This window comes from Zootoca vivipara, chromosome 17 (genome assembly GCF_963506605.1).
Source record: "Zootoca vivipara chromosome 17, rZooViv1.1, whole genome shotgun sequence".
NCBI lineage: Eukaryota > Metazoa > Chordata > Lepidosauria > Squamata > Lacertidae > Zootoca > Zootoca vivipara.
In genome coordinates, this window is record NC_083292.1 from 16,293,265 (window position 1) to 16,304,051 (window position 10,787).

A 10,787-nucleotide genomic window follows, 5' to 3' on the forward strand; every position below is an offset into this window, starting at 1 on the left:
TGAGCTCACCAGCACTCTCCCCTCCTGTGGCAACCACTATTCGGAGGCATTTAGTGGCTCTCACAGTAGAGGTAGAACAATAGCTCCCATGGCTAATAGCCATCAAGATGAATTTGTCTAACCCTCTTTTAAAGCCATCCAAGTTTGTGGCCATCACTGCCTCCTCTTTAAGCAAATTCCACAACTGAACTATGCACTGTGTCAAGAAGTCCTTCCTCTTGCCTCTCCTACATCTCCCAACATTTGTAACTGGAGCTGCAGGCCACATGCTCTACGACGGAGCCGCATCCACCCACACCATTTGCCGGCCTGAGATGGCGTTTCCTTTCCTACTTCATGTAAGTGGTTTCCTATCTTATCACAGCACCGATGAGAAAATGGGCCTTGAAGAAGAGAGAAGGGCAAAAGAGAAAGAGGGAGAGATAGCAGAGCCTCAGACCTCCAGGTCACATGAGTCCCTGAAGAAGGCAGATCTGGAATGGTCAGTGCCACAATGGCATCGCTGGCGCGAGTGCTTCCTCCGAACTGGTGCCCATAAGGATGAGAGAAATGGATGGTGACTGACGGAAGCAGATGCTCAGATCCTGACTTGTAGAAATGTGTGCACAGAACATGAGCAGCAGCAAGGCATCTAGCCGTATGAGTCATTTTAAGCAGTGGCTGAGAATCTGAACTAATTACAAAGGGGTTTGCTCCGGGTCTAAGTTTGGCTGCCTTCTCAGGTCTGGAGATCATGTAGCAGAAGAAACCTCTGTGTGTATCTTGTAACAGGCTTCCAGAAGCCAAAGTCAGCTGCTGCCGCCTCCGCCACACACTCTCTTCTGTAATAGTGTGCCTTTGATTATATTATTTCAGTTTTTCTACCTTATTTCCCCAAAGAGACTCATGGCAGCTAACAGACACTCGTAATAATAAACTAAACAAAACAAACATAACCCCTTAAAAATGTTTTTAAGCTCCACCTAGGCTTTAATTTTCCCCCCACTCATCATATTATACATAATAAAAACATACGGTAGATGTTTTAAAACAAAATCAGAAGCTTTACAGAAGATAGCAATTGCTCCCTTTTAATTTATTTGCAGAAATCAGAAGCTTTACAGAAGAAAGCAATTGCTTCCTTTTAATTTCTTTGCCAAAAAGAGGGGGGGGGGAAATATGAGGACAAGATATGCACTGAGATGTCAACACATTGCAGCTCCAAGGCTCCTATTTAAGTTAACATTATCCAACCTGTTTAACAAATTGCAGCAGCACAAAAATAACACTGAACTGAACCAGAAAAAAAATGACACAATTAACTGAAAGTTTCTCAATGGCAATGGGGCCTGACAGACCTCACCTGGGAAAGCATTCCATAGGGTAGGAGCTGCAGCAGAAAAGGCTCTGCCCGTAGTTGACACCACCCTTGCCTGCTGAGGCATTTGGAGCCGGGCCTCAGATGTCAATCAGAGGGTGCAAGGAAAAGGCAGCCTTCTGCACTTTCAAGGTTAAGACCAACACCTTAAGTTGAACCCAGTCAGCTAGTGCAAATTATGTAGAACCGGAGTGATAAAATCAAATTTCCAAGCCCCTACCAAGCAGGTGGCAAAGCCATGAGGCCAGTTGCACCTGTGGTGGCTGGCAGACACTGTTCAGCTTCCTGAGTCACCCATAAACATAGGAAACTGCCTTCCACCAAATCATTGGTCAGTCTACCTCAGGACTGTCTGATCTGACTGGCTTCCTGGGGTTCATGCAGGCAGGTATTTCCCAGCCCTGATAACTGGAGAAACTGGGAATAAAACCTGGGCCCTTCTGCATGCGTAACATGTGCTCTGCCAATGAGCCACATAGCCACCAGTGATTTCTGGTAGATTCAGCACATCTTGGTAAGGTTGTGAATAAGCAATCGGAGAGGGAGGCAGTGCAGTCCAGGAGGACAAGAAGGCTTGGCAACTCTGCTTGGGAGGTCTATTAAGGACCAGTACCTCTGAGGGTGCCAAATAGGGTTGCCAGACTCAATAGTGGACAGGACTTCTGTGCCTTTAATTGCCCTGCCCTCTTTTGAGCCTGGAAACTTTAAAGAGAAACCAGCAGACCCTTTGCTTGGAAATTAAACAAAGGGTCTGCTGGTTTCTCTTTAAGGTTTCCAGACTCAAAAGAGAGCAGGGCAATTAAAGGCACAGAAGTCCTGTCCACTATTGAGTCCTGCAACCCTAATGCCAAAAGGGGCAACTGATGACTCTCTGCTAGTTTATTCTGGGACTTCAGTGCATCAGCCTGTGGCAGCCAGTACCCTGGTAGAGCAGAAGGCATGGAGTCCAACAGTAGATGGAGCCAGAGCCAATGGCAGGCAGAGGCAGAGTCAATGACTGGTGGAACCAGCTAAAGCCACATTCACACCATATATTTAAAGCACTATGATACTACGTTAGACAGGCATGACTTCCCCCCAAAAATTATTGGAGCTGTAATTCAGGGTGATGAGGGTTCTACAGAGATTGTTAAACCATTCTGGGAATTGTATCTCTGGGAGAAAAATAGGTGGACCCCCTAACAAATCCCAGCATCTTTAACAAACTACAGCTCTCATGGTCCTTTGGGGGAAGCCATGACTGTTTAAAGTTATATCATAGTGCTTGAAATGCATGGTGTGAATGTGGCCTAGCTCTAATTTTGTTCCCATCCTCTTCATTGCTGAATTCTTGAGGGGAAAGACGATAGGCAGGGCCACCCCCACCCCACCCCACCCCACCCCGGTTGTAAGAAAGAAGGCAGGCAGATGAGGGCTGGTTGAGGGTTGATGGACCCCATTCACTTTCCTGGAGAAGCCTCTATTAACTCCAGCAGACCAGTGGCTTGGTCCACCATGAACCCTTTGTAGAGATTTTCACCCCTCTCCCAGGATCAGCTGCAGGGGCACCAGGGCAGGGAAGGTGAGTTCGAATTCATGAGTACATTTGCTACTATGGAATCCATATTTCATGGCTCACTAGAGGAAATTGCTGTCCTGCTTTGGGTTTTAATGCTCCCGTTGTTTTGCGTTTCCTCGCTCTGCTGATTTATTGCGACCCAGCAGCTGCTTCTTGGGCAGGGTCACTCCGTTCTTTCCAATCTTGTCTGAGCTCTGCCTGGAGAATGTGACTCATTGGCCACCATTCCTTGCCTTCCGAGGTTGTCCCTTCGGTCCACTCCCCCTTATCAAATAATCTGAACATCTGCACTCCCTACGTCATGCCTCTGACAAAGTGGGCTCTGGTCCACAGAAAGCTGATGCCGTAATAAACTTGCTAGTCTTTAAAAGAAGCCTTTTGGGGAAGGGTCCCAGCTCAGTGGAAGAGCATCTTCTTTGCATGCAAAAGGTCTCAGGCTCCATCCCTCTGTCCTCTGCATCTCCAAGTAGGGTTGTGAAAGGGTGCTTGCTTGAAACCCTGGAGAGCTGATGCCAGCCAGTGTAGAACAGGGCTGAGGAACCTTTTTCAGCCCAAGGGCCACATTCACTCCTAGGCAACCTCCCAGGGGGCCACATGCCAGTGGTGGGTGGGGTCAGAGGCAAAAGTGGGTGGAGCAACTGATGCAAATTTTACCTTTGTACAGTAAGCTAGTTCTCTCTCTCTCTCTCTCTCTCACACACACACACACACACACACAGCACCCCCCTTTCCTCCATCCAGGCAGACAAAAAAAAAACCCATTTATATGCTTTTACACTATTGTTCTAGTGGTTTTATACTGTATTTTTATTCTATGTTTATACTTTTTGTTTTGTGCTTTTTAAATATTAAGTGGTTTGTAAATGTTTTTAAATAAATAAATAGAGTTCAAGGAAACATTCCATCAGAGGACTTAGTAGGCTACCAAGCCCTGTGCCACAGCTGACCTCAAGAGGAAGGCTCATTGATCAGTGGTACAGTGTCTGCTTTGAATGCAGAAGGTCCCAGGTTCAATCCCCAGGTAGGGCTGGGAATGCCCCCTGCCAATCACTGTAGACAATCATGAGCTAGATCAGGCATCCCCAAACTGCGGCCCTCCAGATGCTTTGGCCTACAACTCCCATGATCCCTAGCTAAGAGGACCAGAGGTCAGGGATGATGGGAACTGTAGTCCAAAACATCTGGGGGGCCGAAGTTTGGGGATGCCTGAGCTAGATGGACTAAAGATCCGACTCAGTATAAGGCAGATTCCTATAGCACAGCACCTGTTTTACATGAAGGCCTCCTGTTCAGTGCCCATTGGCTCTAGGTCGGGCTAGGAGACCTTGAAATCCTTGATTGGGCTAGGAGCCTGAAATCCTTTATCGCTGCTGCTAGTCGTTGTAGGCAATTTGAACTGGATGGAGTAAGCCAAACAACATCCCCAAACTTCGGCCCTCCAGATGTTTTGGACTACAATTCCCATCTTCCCTGACCACTGGTCCTGTTAGCTAGGGATCATGGGAGTTGTAGGCCAAAACATCTGGAGGGCCGAAGTTTGGGGATGCCTGGAGTAAGCTTTTGACATTGTGTAAAGTTTATATGCCTATGACCCACTTCCATGTGTAGGAGACCTTATCTGTTTCTGCAGACATAAAAAGAGCTTTATGGATCCATCCAATGATCCCATCTTGTTCAGGTATCCTGTTCTCTCACTGGCCAAGCAGATAAGCCAAAGGAAACTGTGCAAGCAGGACCTGGACACAAGATTCCCCTCCTCTCTTGTGGTTTCCAGCGACTGATATTCACAAACATTACTGCCTCCAACTGTGGATGCAGAGCATAGCCATTGTGGCTAGTAGCCACTGATAGCCTTGTTCACCATGAATTTGTCTAATCCTCTTTTAAGGCCACCTAAGTTGGTGGCCATCACTACCTCCTTTGTGAGCGAGTTCCATAGTTCAGCTGTGGGCTGACCTCTGCACCATAGCGGGTGTGGAAATATCTCCAAGTCTGAGAAAGGCAGAATAGCTCCCTCCTCAGGTCAGGGGGACCAAGGGGGAAGCACTGAGGACCATCCTCTAAATGCAGCAGCCTTGTTTCATTGCCACTTGAATCTTTCCCAAAGCGGCCAAATCTGAGAGTCATGACAAAGGACAGACTTTTTCTTCTTCTCAATGTTACAGCAATGGCATAACAAAGATCCCCACACTGCTGCTGCTGGGAAGTGCAATCTGGCCCCAAAGGCAGATTGAAGCACATTTGATTCTTTTGCAGAACACTGGAGCACTTTCTGCAAGGGTCTGGCGTCAGCAGCCAATAGCACTTCCAGTCCATCTGGAGCAGCTGTTGATGTTATGACCAACAGGCTGGCTTCACATCATGCTGTGCATTTTTTGTGTGTTTTTTAAAAGGTCCCTGGCTTCAAAGAGATTTTGGGGAGACACAAAGCAGTCTGCTCAAACCACACTGGAATTCCTCATTTGCAAAGGAATTAATTATTTACACACACATGGACACACACACATCCCCTTTTTCCAGAGACGTCAAGCATCTGGCATTTTTATGAAGTTCTGTGAGCCTGATGAGGGATGTTGGAAATGTAGTGACCAAAGTCATCTTCATAGGCATGGCTTTTACCATTTAACCATCTTTGCCAAATTATTGAGGCCACATCCTTGTTTAGAACTTTTCTATTCCGCCAGGTCTATGCAGGCAATTATGAATACGAAGTTCAGTTCACAAGTTTATTGTTCTAGAGACAAAGGCCATGACAAACTTGTATTAAGCAATAGTATTAATAAAATAATTCAGAACATACATGCAAAATATAAAAAAGACTTGGCTAAGTTTCTGAGCATTAAAACACAGTTTGCCTTGTGCATCTCTGACAGCTCCAATTCTAATACTATTTTGCCTTTTTAAAATGTAATTTGCCAACATCCATGGTCTAAGAGAAAGAAGTTACTAGAGCCACCAAGAAACTCAAATCCAGCTTGATGTCAAATTAAATCTCTGAATCACCACACCAATGTATATATTTTTTAATCTAACTCCTTTTGCCATGGTTGTTTTGTTTTGCCTGCATTTTTTTTGCAGCCAATGCATAGAGGGCCACTCTTGTGTTACAAAGCTATTATTGTCACTCAAAAGAAATTTAACCATTTCTGCCGGGTTGTGCCTACTTGCTTGTGTGCACAAAGGTTTCAGAAAGCAATCTCTGGGGCCTCTATTTAAGGCTAAAAGATAATGAGTGAAGTCTTCCACCTGCGGTTGACCACAAATACAAAGGCTGTCTGCTTATGGGACCTTGCTGTAGCAGCCATCCAAGAATGCAGTGGGCATCACTTGGAAACGCAGTGCAATAAAGACATTTCTTAAGGAAACTGGTCAGTTTGGTCATATAACAAGCTCTAAAATGCTCTCTTCTCAAAAGTGGATACCAAGAGGGAAATGTGGTGCTTCCAATTTAGTTGTAGGTCCCTTCTCGATTCTGCCAAGAAAAGCCAATTCCTTAATTGACATTTATTCAATGTCAAAGCGGAGCTCATTTCTAAAACACCTTGACAAGCTGCTTTCTAGAGTTGGTTATCACCGAATTCCATATAGCACAGCATAGGAAAACTCTCAATACGCATAGTAGCAATTTTTAAAATATACTTTAATGGAGCGCTGTCTGCTCTTGCCTTAATTGTTGGCCACCTAGATTATGTATAAAGAAGAGTTTCTGATATTTCTGATGGTAGAGTAACACACACACAGAGCACAGTTTCAGAAATTTTACTGGAGTTCAAATCAGAGCCCCAGACTGCAAACCTTAGAGCATTTGAGTAAGCACTTTCCTACCAAATATATTTAGGGCAGGTTCAATCAGCTGCCCTCCTTTATTGTAATAGAACTTCATCAATGCCCCACAGTTTTCTGTGCTTTGACTTTCACTGCCTCCATATGACACTTCCAAGAAAGGCTTTCACTAAAGTGTACACCCAGGTGTCTAAATGAGTACGTTTGTTCAATAGCTCGCTGATCTCAGCATCATTTATACCCATGACTGTCTTTGCCAAAAATCATAATCTTGGTCTTAGAGTAATTTATAGATAGGCTTTCCTGTTTACAGCATGTGCTAAACACTCCCCAATAGATTTTTGAGGCCCAATCAAGAAAGAGAGAGGGGCACTAATTCATCTGCATACCTCAATAAGGAGATCTTTCTTTTCCTAATTACTGGAGAGGTGGAGTTTGCATTGGCTAAATATTACTGTATATTCCTGTGTATAAGACTACTTTTTAACCCAGGAAAATGTTCTCAAAAGTCAGGGGTTGTCTTATACGCCAGGTCGTATTTCTTATATGGCGAGTATATCCCAAACTCTATATTTTAACTGGAAAAGTTTGGGGTCGTCTTATACACCCAGTCGTCTTATACGCCGGAATATACGGTACACCAAATCATTGCTATAAAAGTTAAAAAGAGTGGGAGCCAGAATGCAACCTTGCATAATTCCTTATGACATTTCAAAAGCATCAGTCATACCACCATTTAAACTTCATTTTTGTATTGCTGTATAGTTTGTGGATGAATAGCAGAATTCTGCAGTCAATGTTAGAAATTCGAAATTTCTCCCAGTCTGTTTCAGTTAGTAGTCGAATACAGCAGAAAACTCAATAAAGGATAATTCTTAATGTTCTTAGTACGTTTCCTAATGGTTAAGAGGAAAACATCGATCATTGATGCTGTGCCCTCCTCTGAATCCCACTTGTTCTTCACGAATAATGTTGTTATTTTGCAACTGGTCTGATCATTTTGAAGGAGGACCTGGAAGCTATACGCCGGCTCCCTCGGCCAATAATGCGAGATGAGCGCGCAACCCCAGAGTCAGTCAGGGGTCCCTTTACCTTTTTACCATGCCTATAGCTTTGAGGAGATGTCTAACAAGCTAATTAGCTGATAGTTTTCTGGATTCTTCCTATCTCCTTTCTTATAAATCAGGAAGATAATACTCAATTTCCATCCAGAGGGCATTTGGTCTGTGTTGTTTATGGTGGTAAATAAGCCAGCCAGGATAGACTTCCATGGTTCCATGTATTCTTTATAGAGCTCAGGTGGAAGAATATCTTCTCAAGGACCTTGAAATAATGGCCTTTATGTCTTTACAGGAGGCTCGTTGCCATACAGGTAGGTTTGAGAAATCCTTAAACACTGCTGGTACATATATTTGCCCAGATTGGCCACCAAATATGTTGGAGAAATATTTAACACAATCAAAGTCAGGAATTGAGGCTTCTTGTGATTATCTCACTTCATTTAAACTATGGACCCACCAGTTCCCAGAATTTGTCTTCCTTCTTTTCCATTACTGCTAGTCCCAATTCCTGCCATCGGGTTTTTGTACATTCAGCTTTCTTAATTTTGAGCAGAGTCTTGTATTCCACATTTTCTGTGGAAGCTTCTGATGAATTCTTATGTGAATCCCTAATTGCTTTAGCCAGAACTTTCTTAGCTGCATTGCACTGACCATCAAACCAGCCAAGGCGTGTTGTCTCTGTGTTATTATTAATTGTATAAGCTATCAAATAGGGCCTGGGTTCTCTGATAATTTGCTGGAAGACATCCACAAGATTTGGAGATTTGCCCACAAAAAGTTGGCTCAAGTTTGTCAGTCTTTTCATGCCCTGTATTTCTCAATGCATTCTTGCAGATTTGGTAGTTGGTATGTTTTCTTTTAAAGGACTTAGGATCCCACTGATATTGGAAAGTAGTTGCTTTCTGTTTGTTCTAGCACTTTAAAAGTGTTCATGAAAGTGAATAATGAAGGAGAGAATATAATGTGATTGATAGCAATTCCAGCATGCTTGCTCAAATAAGTATATTGACCCTTAGATATGTCTAGAGGACTCCTGTGAAGAACATATAAATTATGTTGGAATACAAATTGCAACAGTGTGTGTGCATTATATTTCTTGTCCAAAGAACAATGTGAGGTTAGGGAAATATCTTCTGAGTCTAAGCGTAATAGTAGCAAGAGACCCCCTCGGCAGTTGCTCCAATTGAGGCATTAAATTCTCCACAAAAAAGTACAAATGCTGTGGGGAATTTATGGCTGATCTGCTCCAGGAGGGATGTTCAATCTGAGTCTGACTAAATATTGGTGGTCAGTGACACACTATTGGCAGGGGGAAGGTAGATATTTATACAGAAAAGAAAAACTCCTAATTCAATTTTGATTTCTACTGACAAAAGATAGTTATTTTGAATTCCGAAATCTGCTATCAAAACTTCCCCTCCTAAATCAAGTGATAAAAAGTAGTCAGGCCCCCACTTCTTCAGCCCTTTTTAAATTACGATTAAGAATATAGCCTTCCATAATAATTAATTGGTGTATGTTTTAAACGTCACGGTTTTATGTTTTTAGTGCTGTAAACAGATTTCATATACTACTTTATCATATACAAATATATTTTATAAACAAACAAACAAATTTCTATGAAACAAAATCACCACAATAGCTGGCAATTCAGCTGACCACAGGAAGTGCCCCCTTTGGACCTTGGTACTGAGAATCAATATATTTGTCAATTTTGGTGTCTCTAACGTGCTCATTTTTAAATCTTAGATTCAGTTCTCCACATATCCACATCAGCTTGAGATTTTTATTTTTTTAAAAAGTTGCTCATGAAAATCCACCAATTTCTCCTAATATACACATGCTCAAAGTAGCTTCCCTGGATATAATGCATTTTTGAATGTAATTTCCCCTAATAGGGTTAGGGTTAGGGTGATGCCTCGCAAGACGAATGCCTCGCGCAACGAAAAGTTCACAAGACGAAAGCGTTTTGCGATTTTTTTTGTGACTCGCAAGACGATTTTTTCTATGGCCGTGCTTCGCAAGACGAATTTTTTTTTGCATATTTTTTTGTTTTGGTTTGTTTTAAATCCTATTGGAAACCACGCTTCGCAAGACGAAATTTTCGCAATGCGAAACGACTCGCGGAACAAATTAATTTCGTCTTGCAAGGCATCACGATATATGCAATTATAAGCATACTTTGTGCACATCACTTGGCTGGAGAACTTTACTGTGAAATGTGGAGAAGTGAAGGTTTTAATGGGTGGCTGTGTTTCGATTTGTGTATTATTTCAGAAAATGCAAAGTAGGATCAAGCAAATGGCTCATCTAGTCCAGCATCTTGTTCTTATGGTGGCCAACCAGATGCCCCTATTCAAAAGCCCCCTAGCAGGACTCTTGGACAAGAGCACTCTCCCCTCCTGTGGATTCCAGCAACTGGTATTCAGAACATCACTGCCTAACCCTCCAAAGTGGGGCCTGTGACAGACATTTCCCAGTGGATTGCACCCCATCAGTCAGATTGGCCCATCTCCTGGTACACCCAGGACCCAGCAGCTTCACTTTAGCTCCTGTGAGGGCCACTTCAGCTTGCTGTGCGCGTCTCTCATATCATAATGCCAGCATCTGGGTCCACCTCCACCAAGGCCCTTTGCTAATATTAAGCAATTATGCTCCACCACACCCACATCCTAACCTGTCATTAGCCTAATGCGACACTGCGGCTGGTGCTCAAGCACAATGACAGAGCATCTGTTTTCCCCCACACCTCCCCCTGGTAATGCTCCGCTGCAGAGAGAGAGCTGTGCCAGGACTGTCAGCTTGGTCAAGCATCTCAGAAAGCCCATTATTGAGACAACCACTGCAGCACTGATGAGATGCCTCACTCTGTCTCCTGTTGCCTGCACTGTGAGTCTCTTCTTTTCTCCTTGGGACGCCCTCTTCTCCAGCTCAGGGACACTTCTCCCTGCTCCGATAGCATGCTGTGTGTGAAGTCACCCCTCCAGCTTGGGGCGTTCCGCTCGATGGCTGTACATACTGTACTGTT